We start from the raw sequence: 17,917 nt of genomic DNA, 5'->3' as shown, positions 1-17,917 counted from the left end.
GCTGCGCTGTTTCTTGGTGTCAAAAAAGTCAAGCAGTTGACCAGGGGACAGAAATCAAGAGCTCCACCCGCCCAAAAAAAGAAAACAACAAAAATAAAAAAACACACAGAATAAGACAGAAAAACTAAAAACTTGAGTCAATACTTTGTAGAGCCACCTTTTTTCAGCAATTACAGTCTCTTGGGGTACGTCTCTATAAGCTTGGCACATCTAGCCACTGGGATTTTTGCCCATTCTTCAAGGCAAAACTGTTCCAGCTCCTTCAAGTTGGATGGGTTCTGCTGGTGTACAGCAATCTTTAAGTCATACCACAGATTCTCAATTGGATTGAGGTCTGGGCTTTGACTAGGCCATTCCAAGATAATTCAATGTTTCCCCTTAAGCTACTCAAGTGTTGCTTTAGCAGTATGCTTAGGGTAATTGTCCTGCTGGAAGGTGAACATCCATCCCAGTCTCAAATCTCTGGAAGATTGAAACTGGTTTCCCTCAAGAATTTCTCTGTATTTCGCGCCATCCATCATTCCTTCAATTCTGACCAGTTTCCCAGTCCCTGCCAATGAAAAACATCCCCACAGCATGATGCTACCACCACCATGCCTCACTGTGGGGATGGTGTTCTCGGGGTGATGAGAGGTGTTGGGTTTGTGCCAGACATAGCGTTTTCCTTGATGGCCATAAAGCTAAATTTTAGTCTCATCTGACCAGAGTACCTTCTTCCATATGTTTGGGGAGTCTCCCACATGCCTTTTGGCGAACAGAAAAAATGTTTGCTTATTTTTTTCTTTAAGCAATGGCTTTTTTTTGGCCACTCTTCCATAAAGCCCAGCTCTGTGGAGTGTATGGCTTAAAGTGGTCCTATGGACAGATACTCCAATCTCCACTGTGGAGCTTTGTAGCTCCTTCAGGGTTATCTTTGGTCTCTTTGTTGCCTCTCTGATTAATGCCCTCCTTACCTAGTCCGTGAGTTTTGGTGGGCGGCCCTCTCTTGGCAGGTTTGTTGTGGTGCCATGTTCTTTCAATTTTTTAATAATGGATTTAATGGTGCTCCGTGGGATGTTCAAAGTTCGGATATTTTTTTTATAATCCAGCCCTGATCTGTACTTCTCCACAACTTTGTCCCTGACCTGTTTGGAGAGCTGCTTGGTCTTCATGGTGCAGCTTGCTTGGTGGTGCCCCTTGCTCATTGGTGTTGCAGACTCTGGGGCCTTTCAGAACAGGTGTATATATACTGAGATCATGTGACTTTTTTAACTAATTATGTGACTTCTGAAGGTAATTGGTTGCACCAGATCTTATTTAGGGGCTTCATACTAAAGGGGGTGAATACATATGCATGCACCACTTTTCCGTTTTTTATTTTTTAGAATTTTTTAAAACAAGTTATTTTTTTCATTTCACTTCACCAATTTGGACTATTTTGTGTATGTCCATTACATGAAATCCAAATAAAAATCCATTTGAATTACAGGTTGTAATGCAACAAAATAGGAAAAATGCCAAGGGGGATGAATATTTTTGCAAGGCACTGTATATGTCAGAAATTACATTGAGGCAGAAGAACTCGAATTAGATCCTAGTAACGAACAGAATCTTTGTGGGTTAAACTTTTGAATAAAAGATCCGGAGGATTAGTGGTCGGAGTGTGTTACAGACCACTCAATTCAGATATTCAGAAAGATGTTGCATTGTACAGTGTAATCAGGACTGCATGTAGCAAGGATGTGGTTGTTATAATGGGGGATTTCAATATCCCAAACATAGACTGGGAAAGCCCAGTTGGGACTACAGAAGCAGGAATAGAAATGGTTGAGATTGTAAATGACTGCTTCTAATTCAATTTGTCAGGGAACCAACCAGAGAGAGAGCATGCATTGATCTTTTGAAATGGCCAAGATAGAGTCAGAGGGACACTAGTTAGAGAACCAATGGCAAACTGTGTCCACAATATGGTTAGATTTGAGGCATACTATCAAAAAACAAGGACCAAGTCTAAAACAATGGTATACAATTTTAGAAAAGCAAACCTTGAAGGTATGAGGTGGCACTTAGAAGAGTTACACTGGAGCACACTGGATACAGATTCAGTTGAAAATGGTTGGTTATATTTTAAGAATATACTACTTGAGGCTCAGGAGAAATTTGTACCAAAACCTAGCAAATTGAGGACCAAAAAATGGCCAAAATGGTTTAATAGAAGTATGCAAAAAAATATCAAGAGAAAGAAAATGTGTATACCGCATATAAAAGGGATAGAAACTAAACAAAATACAAAGAATATGTTGAACTGCAAAGAGATCTTAAGAAAGGGATCAGGAAAGCAAATAGGGAAATAGAAAGCTCTTGGAGCTAAAACTAATGCAAAGAGCTTTTTTCAATAATACAACATCAAGAGGTCAATAAAGGAGGAAGTGAAACATATAAAGGGCAAAAATTTAAGTATCTTGGAAAATGAACAAGATGTGGCAAATGTTCTAAATGAGTATTTCACAGAGGTTTTTACAAAATAAAAAACAGATGACATGCCACAGGTTAACAATCAGTCCAGTCAAACCCTAAGAGAGATCAGGATTAATGAGGAGGAGGTACTAAAGGGACTAGCAGAATTAAAAACAAACAAATCACCTGGACCAGATGGTATATTTCCAACAGTACTTAAAGAAAAGAGGGAAATTATTTATAGGCTAACTAAAATATTCCAAATGACACTAAGAACAGGGGATGTACAAACTGACTGAAAGATGGCAAATGTCACCAATCCAAAAGAAAGGGGACAAAACTGAGCCAGGAAATTACAGACCAATCAGTCTCACCTGCATTACTTGTAAAATGTTGGAAAAAAAATGGTTAGACAGAAAATAGAGGAGCATCTTAATGAAAAGCATAATGTTGGAGATATGGGTTTAGATGAGGCAGATCATGTCTTACTAATCTATTAGAGTTCTTTGAACACGCAACTGCAGCTGTAGATCATGTGAAAGCATATGATATGATATACTTCGATTTTCAAAAAGCTTTTGATAAGGTTGATAAGGTCTAATCAATATTAATGATCTGGACACTGGGATAGTTAGCAAACTTGTCAAATTTGCAGATGATAATAAAATAGGTGGCTCAGCAGTTATAATCTCGACAACACTGGTTATTCAAAGGGACTTGGATAACATTCAGTTGTGGGCTGACACCTGGCAGATGAAATTCAATGTGGACAAGTGCAAAGTATTAAATGCAGGTAACAAAAATGTCCACTATAATTACACTATGATAGGAATAGATCTAGATGAAGTAATGCATGAGAAAGACCTAGGAGTCTATATGGACGCCTCACTTTCTCCATCCAAACAATGTGGGGAAGCAATAAAAAAGACAAACAGAATGTTAGGATATATTGTCAAAAGTGTAGAATTGAGAACAAGGGCAGTGATGTTCAGACTGTACAATGCACTAGTTAGAGTTCATCTGGATACTGTGTACAGTTCTGGGCTCCACACTTCAAGAAAGATATCGCTGCTCTAGAGCCACTTCAGAAGCGAGCAACCAGACTTATTCCAGGTATGACGGGAATTTCCTACTGAGAGAGTGAGGGAACTGAACCTTTTCACCCGGGAACAGAAGAGACTACATGGGGACTTGATCCAAGTCTTCAAAATCATGAAAGGCAGCAACCTCATCAAACCAGAGGAGCTTTTCCAGATCAGCAGGGACACACGCACCCGGGGACACAAATGGAAATTGGGCTTCAAGGCATTCAAGATGGAAAACAGGAGACACTTCTTCACACAGAGAGTTGTCACAATCTGGAACAAACTCCACAGTGATGTGGTTGAAGCTGAAAATTTGGGAACATTTAAAAATAGACTGGATAGGATCCTTGCATCACTTAGCTACTAATGGACACCAAACGAACATGATGGGTCGAATGGCCTCTTCTCGTTTGTAAACTTTCTTATGTTCTTCTTATGTTCTAATGCCTTTATCTTAGGGCTGAAATAAATAAAAACTGTGATCCACCCACTAACAGAAAACTACAGAACTATACTCAGTGGCGGCTGCGTTTTTAACAAGATGCCACTTTTTTTCTAATCATAAATGTATCCGCTATAATGTACAGGTTTGTAGTTTGCTATTAGCGGATGGGTCAAAGTTTTGATTTAATCCGGCACTTAGTCTGACTTTATCAGAATGATCCTTTAGTAAATGTTACACAATGTTGCAAGTACACATGGCAGAGTGAGGAGGAAAATACAGTAATCATATTGACAACATTAATTTAGGCGCCTGACAAAAACAAAACTCTGATGTAACTGTCAAACCCAAATTCCAAACCCAATGCTGGATGACAGCTTCCCATTGGGCGGGTGGAAGGTGCTTCTGACAAACAGAGTTGTCATTAAGTGTTACTCTAAGCATATGTGTTTTTGTAGTGGGGAAGAAATGCTGGATTCAAACAAAACATTGACTCCTCAATGTTTTGTTTGAATCCAGCGTTTCTTCCCCCCTACAAAAATACACAAAAGAAAGGTGTTTACAGCCTGAGGGAACTGGATATAATGTCTCCATTGCAGGAATTAAAATATGCATATATTCATAACACTATAATGTATATCTGGCACATATAATATATTTCTATAATTACATCTTATGAATAGAAATATATTGTCTAACTGAATTACTATATTTTCACAATGGTAAATATATTATTGGTCTCAATAATTTTTGCAGTTCTACTATGATGACCAGCTGTGTGTCTAGGCAGTTGCAAAGTTTCATGTAAGCAAAATACAGCTTTAACGATCAGTGCTTTTACATGAGCACATTTTTCCCAGAAAGATAATGTATATCTGGAAAACTGACTCAGAATCCCATGACATGACAATCCAATTAATGTTTTGATAGAATACCTCTGAATACACAGATGCATCTATTTCACCCAAACTAGGGCACTTCTGCACAGGCAGTAGTAGGCGAAGTAAACATTTAGGTCAATGTTTACAAATGTACAGTACACTATCATTATATGCTTTCTGAAATATGTGCTTATATGATACAATTGCATATTGTTTTATACAATTTGACAGTTGTGAACTTCATGCTCTTTGTATTGCACTTATATTTTGTAAGTCACTAAATAATAATAATAATAATAATAATAATAATAATAATAATATGTTGGATCATTCTTTATGGAGAAGGGAAAGCCAGGTTGTGGATGCCTGGGTTTTTCTCATAATGCATTACTATGTTCTGATAGTTATTTATATGCTCCCCAAATACTAAACTACATACATTTATGTACATAAATCAAGTGTTAATGTGATCTATGTAACTGAGACATACATTCAAATTTTACAATTCAACTTTGCAATATGCAAGTTAAATTGTGTAAATCACACATCTGCAACCTACCAAGTCTCCTTTTGAAATCTACACATACATGCTATTTCAATGCCAGTAGTGTACATTCAATGCTCCAATGCAAATTCAAACAAGAATTTAAGCATACTATTCATTTTTTGGCAATAGAAAACTCAAAAAGAGAAAACATCACCCTGATAGTGGTAATGTCAAATCTGCAAAGAATCCAGTGTTTTAAATACTACCACTATACTCAGCACAGACTGACATTTAAGTACTTTTGGGGTGAAAAGTAGAGAAATCTCCAGAGATTTTCCTCACACTACCTTGCTGAGACAAGCTGGAGAAAATGGTGTAATTGCTAGCTCCCGTTTCAATGAAGCAACACAAAATCACAATAACTCCAAGCAATCTTTAAAATCCAATTACTTGAGGGAGAATGTATTGGTGCCCCTCGAAGATCCCAATTGACCCATAGAGTCTCTGGAGAAATAAATGTGCAGAAGTCCAACACGACCACAAGCTTTCCATCTTCCTTCCTGGTCTTCAGGTCCGTTATGGAAAATAAATAAATAAATTCATACATACATATATACATAAATTAGTATTTTGACCAGCAAGTGAAAAACATTTTTAATCTGATAATTGTAGATTAATTAACTTGTATGCCATCAGTCCAAAAACTGCAATGGCTCACATGATTTATTCAAACCAGGAGGAAGAGTGATATGAAATGCTTACTGAATATACTTAACTTAAAGGAGTTTTAAATTTTTATCTTGTTAGTGCTATGAGATTGCACAGAGCAAACAGACTGAAATGTGTTAAATGGAAAGATGGGGGTATAGATAACAGGTTTAAATTACCAGTTTAATAGAAGGGAAGTCATCTTGCATGCACAATGTATTTGAATATTACAGGAACAGGAAACAAATAATATGAGGATGATTAACAGCCTAATACTGCTTAGGAAACAACATTTTATGCATTACATGGTCCATAGTATTGAACCAGTGCTCATTACATGTAATGTTATTAATGATGTGTGCTACCTCTTAAGTGCAAATAGATACAAAAATCAAAAGGAGATGGATGGCACTTTGGAAGACTGTATTTATGAAAATGCTATATGTATCTGATAGCATCATAAATAATATAATATTGAACAATAATATTGACTTGGCAAAGGGCAATGTTTATCTTATCCATCTCTACCCCTAAAAAACCATTTTCAGATTGCAATTGGACAAGTTGTATCTTATGTATTGAAGTAGTACTTCATTAATCTATCCTCACTCGTAGGCTTGACGAGAGTTTGATTTGTAGAGGTTTTACATCTAAATCTAAATTAAAATGTCTGAAAGCGTTTCCTTTTCTGGAACTAATTATATGTGTATTGTGTTGCTTATTTCACTGAACTGAAATGGTTCACTAAAGACACATCAATAACAGAACAAGGGGGAGATATTAACCAGTGTAGACACCACAAGAAGGAACAGACAGCCATTGTGAAAAAGGGAGTTTCTGTTTGCCTGCTATTACAAGATGTAATTATTATTCTTCTCCCTATCATCCACGACTACTCCAACTGTTTATTGTAATAATTACAGAGAACAAAGTCTCAGTTTCACACAGGGCATAAATATGTGCTTCAATGCCTGCCAAGGGACTGTACCTCCAAGTTCCAGTGGAGAAGATGATTAATTTCCACAGTAGAGAGCCTTCATTTATGATGTATAAGGCACAATCATTTGGTTTGTAACAGATATATTATAATTGATCAAAATGTGTTAATAATGCATAATTATAGGCTGGATTGATGTAGCCCTTAGTTAAATAAACTTTCCTTTGTGAAACAATTACTTCAGTAAGCGTTGTGATTATGAGGGAAATTATATTTTGCTAAGCAACTCTAACACAAGCCCTCTTGAAATAATGATCTTTTTGATTTTGATATGTGGTGAAACCATTTCTGTTAACTAAGTACCACTGAAATTCAGTTTCGATAGTTTGTAAAACTTTTCCAGGAGGGCTGTTTTTAGGTTTGTGAGTGTGTGTGTGTGTGTGTATTTTAACACCATGGGGGGATGACCATGGGGCTGGGCTTGATTTATATATGGGGTCTAGGAATCAGGTGGGCACAATAGGCTAGGAGGTAGTGAAAGGGACATGTATTTGTTATGTTTTTTTTGTATTCATTGTTGAGTTCAACTTCTCTGTTTTAGTTCAAATAGATCAATCCACATATTAGAAGAGTGTTCTAATTGTTTAATATAAATTGAACACCTTAATTTTACCAAGAGCAGTACTTAACATGTCTCAGGATCTGTTAGCTCATATAAAGTTTGTGTTTTTCTTTCTTATAATTGGAATTCTCCTGGATATACTGATAAAGCACTGATATTTGATGTCGGTAGGTAGATACATAGATAGACAGATATAGATATAAACAGAAATAGATATGTAGAGAGCGTAGCATTAAAATAAACACCACCAAACATAGTGGAATAACTGAATAGTCCACTTTTCCCCAAACACACCCACTATATAAATATCAGCCATCTGCATGCATGGTTTCTATATTTTTATACAACAATTTAATTATTTGATGACTGATGTAATAAATCTCCTCTATTTTACATCATTCATTCTCAAGCACTTAATACTTTCTTTGTAGCTAACTATAATTACTGCAATTACTGTTTTCCGGTTTGACTTTTTGCCATAAATTCAATTTGGAAAACCAAAGGTGCTGATTTTATGCTAGGCCAACAGTTTTGTACATCAAACCATTCCCTGATGTCATCTCCTTCTTATTGAAATGTTCACCAAAAAAGTTGAGTCAATCTCAGGAAAAAGAAATATTGGCTCAGTAGTGCACTGACATCAATTAATTTACTATTCTTACATCAGACAGATGAGCTCTTTTTAATTCAAAGCTCTTAGATCAATATGAAAAAGTAAATTGGCTCTTGCTTTAATCATTTTGAATGCTGTCAGTTGCTCAAACTTAAGTGTGGATGTAAATTAATAAAGAGTAACCTGTTGGTATTTTGAGCATACTCCTGGTCTATGCTGTCATCAATACAAATGCACACCATCAGCACAAACAAACAATTGTGAATTGGCTGAGTCAAAATGCATAAAAAGTTATTGCTCACTTACCTTTTATGAAATCCTTTCAACATGTATTTGATTATTTAGAATCAGTTACACATTAATGATATATGTATAAATGTTTTTTGAAAGAATGCAGCACCTCATTTGATAATGAATAGTTAGATTGGTCCAGTTACAGTGGCTATAGGAAGTATTCACCCCCCTTGGACTTTTTCACATTTTGTTGTGTTACAACATGACACTTGTATGCAGATTTTCCTCTTTTATTTACACAACCTACTCAGCACTTTCAAGAGGCAAGATAATTTGTATAGTGAAGCAACACTTAATGAAAATTAAAAAAATGAATTGTCTTGGTTAGATAAGTATTTTCCCCCTGAGTAAAACATGTATAGAACCCAGCAGTGGCAAATTTGTTCAAGCCCTGTCAAGTTGGATGGGGATCATTGGTGGACAGGAATCTTGAAGTCTTGCCAAAGTCCGGTCTTTAACTGGGCCACTCTAGGACATTAACATTCTTGTTTTTAAGCCACTCAAGTGTCAGTTTGGCATTGTGCTCCAGGTTATTGTCCTGCTGAGCGGTGAATCTTCATCCCAGTCTTAGGTCTTTTGGAGATTGAAATAGGTTTTCCTCAAGGATTTCCCTCTATTTACTTTACTTTATTTACTGTATTTTGCCCTCCAAACTGACACGCTTCCCAGTCCTTAGCAATGCAAAGTATCCCCATAATATGATACCACCACCACCATGCTTCCCACTAGGGATGGTGTTACTGGGTGATGTGCTATTTTTGGTAGTGGCAGACATAACACTTTGCATTTAGGCCAAAGAGTTAAATTTTAGTGTAATAGGACCACGGAATGGTTTGCCACATCCTTTTGCAAATTCCAAGCATTTTTCAGAAATAGCTTCTTTCTTGACACTCTTCCACACAGGCCAGATTTGTGGACTATTTGAGTTATTGTTGAACATAGACAGTTTCTGCCATTTCAGCCATGGAACACTGTAGGTTTTTCAAAGTCATTGACCTCTTGGTGGCTTCTCTGACCAATGCTGTCTACTCAGTTTGGGAGGACGGCCTGATCTATGTAGATTCTGGGTGGTGAAATATCTGTATACCTTTATCCCAGAATTATGTTCATATGACACCACTTTATGAGAAGAAAGCAATAATACTTTAAGCAATTGATTTGTATCTCTTACATAGAATCTGCACAATACTGGTATTTTTATTACATTCTAAATCTTTTGGATGTTCCTAAATTTAAGTACAAATCAATATTTTAAAGGTACCAAAACTAGTAAATTGGTGAAAACTTTTTATATAGCAAATGCTATCACATTTACTATATTACCTATTAAAGTAAACACTTTTTCTGATAGCACACACCTAATGTTTGGGATTTTATAGACTTTACAACAGTTTACTGTAGCCAATCAGTTTAGTCAGCTGACTACCACACAGCTTCTCTTGAGGCTGAAGTACTGACTATAACTTCAAAACAGAAACATCAGAGCGTAAGTGTTAGGGAAAAGCCTAGATACTCCCCATCCCCATTAGATACACAAATAAGCAAGAAGTAAAAACATGCTGATTCTGCTCCAGTCAATACTAGCAGTGCTGGGCTCATTTCACACCAGAATTAGGCACTGCCGGATATATATCTGCAGTATAATAGACTTCACCTCTTTAACAGAAGCTTTTCCATATGTTAAGGAGTATTTGTAATATTATTCATACATTTATAAATAAAATATTTTTTTGTCTATTGGGCAGTTATGCAGTGGATATTAAGATGTATTTCTGTTAAAAATAATATTTTGTTTAATAGAAGTGATAGGAAGAAATGTATTCCCTCAATACCTAGGCAGACAAGAAATACTCAGAGACTGATTTAATTAGAATAATACCAAAAATAATTTATTCAGCTAAAACGAAGTGCTCCGGAGACAGCCAGTCGGGAAGACACATCTATAGTTTTTCTAAATAACATACTATCATATAGAAGATGACTTGCTTTAGTTGCTGGGCAACTACATGACGTCAATGAGATACCCCAAACTTTCACACATTTATCCTTTGTCTTTTGTTCACTCTATGGCCTTGGATGAAAATGTTTTTCTAAAAATCAGCTAGACAGAACTAGTGCACCTGGTCTCTCCGGTAGAACACACAAAGCAAATTCATACATGGGTTACACAATCTTGCTGCAACAATGGTGCAAAAATAATATTTTGTACATCTAGACAGGGCATTGAGGAACACACACACTATATATAATATAAACATTAAGAATTTGGGTTAACAGGAACTATGTTATTACATAAAGCTTATTTTTCTTATTTCATGCAGGAACCAAAACTATACATCAGAACACTAATCCTTTAAATATTAATTGCTGGAAATTTATATTTGTTTGGGTTTTATACATTTGTTTATGAAAAAAAACTAAATAACTTGCTATATGTACATATCAGTTAACAAAAAGAAAATATACAACCAACAATATTGCCCTCCTCTTGAGGGGCATTGATCAACAACCAAAAAAAAACAATACTATACCAACAATTCCATAAAAAAAAAAAAAAAAACATGAAATGTACCATGTGAATTTTGTGATCATGTGATAGGAAAACAGCAGTATAACATACTGCTGAAAAGGGTGCATTCATCAATTTTAGCTGTTAACTATGTTGTATTTATATCATGCTTGTGTGTGCATGCACTGTGTTACAAGCCTCTATGCAATATTTAGAAAGCTTAAACAATATTCTGCATTTTACATTTTGTTTTTGTCGCTTGTTCTTGTACACTACAATTGTGTATCAGTCCTCTTCAGGCCTTGAATCAGCAGAAACGGTGGGGAAATTCATACTATTTAGTATACGGAATCTCCTCCACTTCTCCTGCAGTCCACTTAGTCCATCAAAGAGGTCGAGGAGTGCATACTGCTCTCGCATAATGGCAACCTCAGCACGGTCCTCCTCTTCGTCATCTTCAGCACAGGCAGGAGACCCTGAAAGAATAGGTTAACAATGGGCAGATATTATAGGTAACTAGTGCAAAACACAGTACAGCAGCTTGTAAACCGCCTTTAGGCTATCAACTAAGACCAGGAAATATGTTTAAATAGTCTGATTAAATAAATATGTATTCAGTTCAGTCATACATAATATGCTGGAAAATTAATCAATAACAGAACTATTCTCATATTTGTCCTTCATTGTTGCACATTATTTCATGACTCAGGTTAATTATACTTCATGCTTAGAATGGTAAACAGATTGGCTTAGTTTCACTAAGCATCTTTCATTTTCTCTATGATGGAATTTTACTTATTCTGACCATGAGGAGCAAAAACATTTAGCTTTGTTTATGTATTCTTTAAAATTAATACATAAATACATACATTATTAATAACAGTACAGTTATTATTCATAATAATTCATAATTAATTAACCTTTAAAGAACAATTGTATTAAATAAATACATAAAATATGAATGTTAGCACCCAGTCATCAAAATAATTCATGACATCACCTCACCAAACTCCTCACTACTAACTGTAGACACAGAATATTAAGTTCTCTAACTCTTGTGTTGTGCAAATAGTTAAGATGACAATTCACATACAGATGCTATCCTAAAAGAAAGCCAACCCACCCACCCTCCCCACCCCAAACAACTTACAAAATTACAAAATATTTTGTGTTGTATACATCATATGTTAGGGGTACAATAAAGCAATGTACCATGAAATTAATCTACAGACAGTTTATAAAATACAATTCAGCATTGTTTATGGTATGTGGAGAGTACTGCAGGATAGCCAAACCCTACATAAAGAAGGAAAATACTTAAAATACAGGAAATGTTAATTTACAGATGGCAAGATGGCAGTGACAGGAACATAATTAACTAATTAATCTCAACCATATTTCTTGTTAATTAATTAATGCAAGCCTTGGATTAATGAGGTGCTGTAGAATTAAAATCAAAGAGATTCTTACCACGGTAGACTGTTAAGAGGGTCAAGAAAATGAAAAAAATGGTCTTCATTGTGTATGTCTTGATTAACTTTCAGTTCTGCAATGATTCTCTCTGGTTCAGGCTTCCTATTTATTCACGAGAATATCTAACCACCACCCTTAAATCAACCAATCTCCTTTTCTTTAAAATAATTTACAAATAGCTTCATGTTTGTGTCTGTATTCGAAAGGTGTGATTTAAATGACTTCATTTACCAAAGAGGGGTTGCAACTGTTGTATTGTATGATTATTTTTGTTATGCTTTGTTCAGTTGTTTATTCATTTTTTTATTGTTTATTTTTAGTATGTAACAGGGTACCTGAGTCTGAGAAATGCTACCCTTAACTTTCAGCTCATAGTAATTTAGTGGCTGCCCGACAACTTAAAATAGGGTACTGTTATTTGTCCAAATTATACATAGTAAAGCACCTTATATTTACATTACATTACATAGACATACACAGACGCTCTTATCCAGGGCAACTTACATTTGTACCCATTTATACAGCTGGGTATTTTACTGGAGCAATCTAAGTGAAGTTCCTTGCTCAAGGGTACAACACCACCCAGGATTTGAACCCACAACCCACAGTGCTGCCTAATTTACTCATACCTATTTACTCATAGGGTAACCTCCATAGAGTGCTTTGTTTTGTTTTTGTTATTTAAGTTATTTAAAAATATGCAACAACACCATACCATCAATTGTGCATTAACAGTACTGTGTGAGAAAAAGCAGGAAATGCTTCAGTTTAACTGAAATGAAATTGTTTCCAAAGTATTACTCTGCTCTGCCAACATGTCAAATATTAAGGTATAAAATGTAAAAAAAACAAAAAAAAGGTATTCATTATATAACCAAAAAGGAAGTTCCTTTTTTTGTTGCAAATACATGCAGAATATATCAATACTGAGGTGGCATAATGGCAACTTAAAAAAGAAAATCTCACAATTCCATCGACACAACAGAAAATTGGAGCATATATGCTAAAACATCTTTCACACATGGTATAGACTAAAACGTCATTCACCACTATTGACAATTAATTTCTGTAGCTCTGACCAACATTTAATTCAAGAAGAGATTGATAGTGTAACAAACGGTGGGGCTGAAGTAACTCCAACAAGCGTTCTTTACCAACACTGACTCAACACTTCACCTGCCCTGACCCCACTACAAATACTGTCGGTTATCTTTCGAGTCAGAAGCACTGCCCAAGGGGGAGGGGTTTTCAGCGCACATCGCTGGAACGCATCGAAGACTTTTGTCTATCAAAGCTGCCATTGGCCCTTGTGCCCGTCACTCAAACAGGACCCTTCCACTTTCTGTTTGTATGAAAGGTGACGTCTGCACAAAGACTTCCTCTTTTTGCCCTTTGCCTTGATTCGTCAAGACGCATAAGAGAGCCTTCTGTGTTTGTCCAAACCAGAAATCTGCATTTTTCGGTTGGCTGGCAGTACATACTGTGCTTTCCTTCCACCGATTCGCTACAGTTGTGTGTTGTTGTGCTATTTTAATTTTATTTAAATTAGCCATGATGATTTGTTCCGTCGGCGCCTCGGTTCATCTCAGCTTTCACACGACTACTAGTCGTTTCATATTAATATTATTATTAGTCCAGTTTTCTGGACAGAGCTCTGCTGCGCTCCCTCATCCATGTAGTGGTTCTGGTGTGTTAAGCCCCGCTTGGGCTGGTGGTTTTTCTACCATGAGCCCCCCGGATTCCGCTCAGCACAGCGCACAGTGCCCCCAGAACCCCCCCAACCCCAGGTGCACGTGGTGCGACTAGGCCTGTACGCCCGCGCAGTGCTTGTAGTGTGCAGTGCTTTGTTCAGCGCGCTTCGACGGTGCTTGGTGTTACTCGTTGGGACCTCCCGTGTTGCTACAAAAGTAAAGGCACAACTTGGTAGAAGTGTTCCCTGGTTTTTCAAACCCAGTGCCCCAGTGCAGTGGAGATGCGCTTACAGAAGCAAGTCCTGCTAGGCGCCAGTTCCCTGGCAACCCTTGTGGCGGCCCACCGTCAACTCTGGCTCTCCCAGGCGAGGCGAGTCTTTCTCCACATGTTCACTCTACGTGACCAATACCAATTAACCAATCAAACATTAACACAAATATATATATATACACCCTGGAGGGGACATCAGTCCATCATAGGGCAGCACATAAACATACACACACACACACACACACACACCTACAAGAACATTTACAGTAACCAATCAACCTATGTATGATGCCTTTGGGATGTGGGAGGGAACTGGATCACCAGGAGAAAACCCACACAGCCACAGTGAGACCATGCAGTTTCCACTTAGGCAGACACCCAAGGAGAATAAAAATAAAACATCACCAATGTGATACCTGTGAAAGGTTAAATTTAAATGGAAATAACATGGAAGATGCTATACATTATCAAATTGAAATAAGAAGTTTCATATATGTACTGTGATACTCTTACTGGATGTTAACTGTAGTGCTTACAGTATTGCTATACCCACAATGTTAAGCAAGTTAAAAACACAGTGTCTGATTGTAATAAGGAATGTAATGTGTTGGAGTGGTGCTTGTTATGTGTCTTGTACACATAGTTTAAAATTACTACTTTGTTTCTTGAGGGTTTTCTTTACAGACTTTGCTTGTCCTGAATCCCGACAGACTAAATTGCATGTTTTGAAAAACAAGAATGGCCCCTTAGATTAAACACAAGCCTCTTTAAAAATAAGGAAAATATGATTTCAACACATAGTGAGATAAATAATAAATAAATAAGTTTAGCCTGATGCTTCAATCAAATATTTTAAGTAATATTTGTTTTATATTATGATTACGCTTTTAAAATGTTGTTTGACACTTTTTGCCATACCAATAACAACATGCAAAATGTATCCACTCATTAATTTGAATTCAGTTGTAAAATGTTTTATGCTTTGGAATTGCACTGTATGTTTGCACTTTGTATTGTGCTTATAATATGTAAGTCACCTTGGATAAGGGTGTCTGCTAATAAATAAATAAATAAATAATAAGACGAGACTAATTGACTGAAAACATGACAAGCATTCATATTAGTAATTCTAGATGTAAACGTGACATTGTATGTACAAAAACTGTATTTGATAGAAAGCAGTGGTGAATATAAATAACAAGAAGAAAATAATGTTGAATATAAAACTATATTTAATGTTATGGTACAACAGGATAGCTGATTACATTGTCTGATAGTTATGTTAAGTTTCTTGAAATACATATAATTGTAATTGGTGATGTTGCTAGATAAATTAAACAACAAAAATTAAATGCATTTTGCTCCATTGCACAACTTGCATTTAAGACCAGTTACTCACAAGAAGAATTTATTAATCTCAGCAAAATTTAAATCTGTCTAAATATTTGATTCACATTGTTTGCAGAAACATCAGCAGATTTTCCACTCTGTATTTTGACTAGTCACACTCAAACCATAGGTGAGCAGTGTACGTGTTCTGCCTAGGCTAACTTTATTCGCATCAGTGACTTAGCATTCTGACACATCATGTAACAGCCCTACTGTGAATCTGAAACAAACTAATAATCAAATAAAAAATAGATGTAGAGTTTCTGAAATTGCATTGCAGTGCATTTACTGTATGTAGGTATGTCAGTGATCAGCAGAATTTGAGATACAGACAGCTGTGAAGATTTCCTTACAGGTGTTTCAGGTTCTGTGATTGGTTTGTGTTACAGGGTGGAGTAGAGAAACAGAAGATAAATAATGAGAAAAAACTCAGAAACCTCTGAAAACTCGAAAACCTTACAATATGAGGGCCACTGCAATGATGCTCATAGTTCTTTTGATTGCCATTATGGGTAAGAAATAAAATTATTTGTTTTCTTGACCACATATTATATTAGAAATCACTCATCTAATCTATTATTATTATTATTATTATTATTATTATTATTATTATTATTATTATTATTATTATTATTATTCCTGTGGTATTTAAAATAAATGTGTAGTTGTGACTGCTATTTAAAAGTGTTATTGTTAGTATTTTATAGAATTATTATGCTTTGCTAATTAATAAAATAAAACCTTTCCCAAGATCTACTTTGTCTAACAAGTAATATTGATAATTGATAATGATTCAATGATGAGTAAAACGATCCTATTTATGTTTTATAGTAATCCAAGTAGATTAAATGTATTGGTTTAAAAATACTGGTTATTTCTACTGTGTTAATACAAACTTTCTGTCTCTTCTAATTTATTTCACATAGTACATGCTCAAGAGGAAGATGAGACAGCAGAGTATGAAAATGAACAGGAGCAGTGGAAATCTCCAGACCTCTATGATGGAGTGAAAGACCGAATTGAAGACCGATTTGGTAGTTTCATTACTCTTGCCTTTGAGAAATTGTTCAGTGGATTTTCCAGTCGTCACTCTGGAAGACATTAATGCTGTTATTATCCATGAATAAGAAATTATGTAATGTATTGTTCATTATAACTCTGGTGTCATGGGTGCATGTTGTGATATTGTATATAAAGACTACATACATTGTGTAAGAAGAGACTGGACCAGATTTTCAACCCACCTTCCAATTCAAATTTAGATACACAATTATTGATAACTGAGTGCATTAGGTTGAAGAAATTATTCTGTCAGCTAAAGAATCAGCCATCAACTGTTGGCATTGTACATTTAGTTTAACATAATACATGTTAAATGTTTATATATTTTCCCCTGTACTTAAATCTTTTTTTCTAGTGCTAGATATATTGTGAAAATAAAAATAAATGTTTCTATATTGTTTGAAATTAAAACATTTTGCTTTGATAAGAAGATAAACCTAATTTATTAAAGTATGTGTTACACAAATACATTGATATAAAATTTCCCTTAAAAGTGAAATTGTATTTATCATATATAATATATGTCAATGTTGCACTTCTTCTTAATTATACATTAAAATGTACACTTAACTATGTGCTTTGTTGATGATTATATGCTATGAATATACAGTGTGGATTGTTAATTATAGTACATGCCAGATTACATGTTTTTCATGTATTTGGCAGAATACAGTAAACAGAATTTTTTGAAGAAACATCTTTGCTTAATGGTTTGTGATCTGATATGAATGTATTTTATGAGCAATTAAATGTATCAGAACAAAATGTTTGTCTTAATATTCAGCATAATAGTCTTCCCTTGCATTTGGAATACACAATATTTATGAAGGACAATGGAAGACATAGGTGAAGTAATTTAATGTATCACTCATTTTGCTTATTTGTATGATACATGGTGTTATGTTAACAGGTAGCTTTTAAGGGAAATAAATAATATTTTTACCAAAGTGAAGGACACTATACATATATACACACACACAAATAGAAAGTCTTGACCTGTTTTCAAACCTTTCACCT

The 17,917-nt window shown here is 35.5% G+C and overlaps 1 long non-coding RNA gene across 1 annotated transcript in view; it reads left to right on the top strand.

The window, feature by feature from the left end:
• Window positions 1-17,331, top strand: part of LOC136755253 (uncharacterized) — a 33,881-nt gene extending 16,550 nt beyond the window's left edge. The window contains exons 2-3 of the long non-coding RNA XR_010817652.1: window positions 16,228-16,350; window positions 16,765-17,331. This is a non-coding gene — a long non-coding RNA (uncharacterized LOC136755253). The remainder of the gene's footprint in view (window positions 1-16,227; window positions 16,351-16,764) is intronic.
• The last annotated feature ends 586 nt before the right edge of the window (window positions 17,332-17,917 follow it).

This window comes from Amia ocellicauda, chromosome 8, assembly GCF_036373705.1.
Source record: "Amia ocellicauda isolate fAmiCal2 chromosome 8, fAmiCal2.hap1, whole genome shotgun sequence".
Lineage (NCBI taxonomy): Eukaryota > Metazoa > Chordata > Actinopteri > Amiiformes > Amiidae > Amia > Amia ocellicauda.
This window is presented reverse-complemented; position numbering and strand designations above follow the sequence as displayed.